Here is a 1,643-nt window from a genome sequence, read left to right on the forward strand (position 1 = left end):
AATACTAATAGGATTATAAGGCTAATATCTAGAATTTTGATTATGTTCTTTTATTATGAGTTATTATGCTTAATATTATAAGGTTATTTTTGTAAACCGACATTGTATTCATGGTTTTATAATATATATATATTAGCACCCAGAAAGGATATATCTAATTGAATTATTTCGTATTTACGCTGAATACTGAAAGGAAAGTTAAAAAAACTGTCCTCTAGCTCTGACTATAAATTTTTTAATACATCGTTGAGTTACCAATTCTATTCTCAATTTAGATATGCAAACTACCAAAACTTGATTATTTTGTTTTAATTGAAAAGTAATTGTTATAGTGATAAACTATTATGTTGACTTTTAGCTTTCTCATTAATTCGGCGCTTCACTTCTCTCCTTCGCTTCAAAGTTTTATCGATATTTTTTTTTTCGTTTTTTATTCGCTTTAGTAATGCTGGAATTTCTGCGTTGACTTGTTCTTGCTATGTGTTAATAGTACCATTTGAGGAACTCGTTTTTTTATTGGGGGATTTGTGCCGTACCCTACACCTTTTAATCTATACCCTATTTTTAAAAATTATTGATTTGGTAGCCAGCTGGATAAAAAATTCGTAATAATATGACAATTACACCTCTGAAAAAGCTATAAAACCTGCATCACACATTAATCTCGTGATCTGCAACCTCATTCGTGAAATAAGATCACCTCCGCTCTTCTCATCAGCTTTATCAAAAAATTAGAAACTTATCCAGATTCATCTTCAGAATCACACTTGTATGAAGTTGTTTCATGTTGAAGCTAAAACTCCATGCTAATATAGTATGAATCTGTTTTACATTGAAGCTAAAACTTCATGCTAATGCATGCTGAAGTTATATATCCTGCAGTCTGCAGTTGTCACGATTCTAACCCCGAACCCGGTCGTGATGGCGCCTCTCGTGCAGACAAAGCCATCCAATTAAACCCAATTCACTTTTTGAAACAGTTAAACAACATAAAAGCAGTCTAAAACATGATACAACAATACTAAGTAGCGGATAATGTCAATAAAGTGCGGAAGTACAACTCAACACAATCCTAACCGGGGTGTCACAAGTCACGAGCATCTAACAATATGGAATCCTCAAATGTAACTACAGAGTCTTAAATACTGAACTAAGAACATAAAGGAAAGAGATAGGGAGGAGCTCTAGGTTGCGAACACCAACAGCTACCTAAAGACTCCTCGAAGATCCGCCTGAAACTGGAATGAATCAGTACTCGAGAGCGGAACCAGCTACGCCTGAATCTGCACACAGGGGTGCAGGGAGTAAAGTGAGTACTCCAACTTAGTGAGTAACAAATGTAAATAACGACAGAAAGTAAAACTACAGTAAGGAACAAGGCATTCTATAATAAAGTAGTAAAACCATTTAAAAATAGTAAAACAGTGAAAAGTCAGGTAAAATTCTCTTTCAGCAAGTAAACAAGTAACTGACAGGTAATTAAGGTAAAGTAAAGCAATAGAAGTTCGCCCCTCGGGCACAGTATCACCACATCCGCCCCTCGGGCAACATCTCAGAACAATAACAGCCCCTCGGGCTCAATCTCACATCACAATGGGTACCCGCGCTCACCGGGGGTGTGCAGACTCTTGGAGGGGCCCCTT

This window comes from Nicotiana tabacum, chromosome 10, assembly GCF_000715075.1.
Source record: "Nicotiana tabacum cultivar K326 chromosome 10, ASM71507v2, whole genome shotgun sequence".
Taxonomy (NCBI): Eukaryota; Viridiplantae; Streptophyta; class Magnoliopsida; order Solanales; family Solanaceae; genus Nicotiana; species Nicotiana tabacum.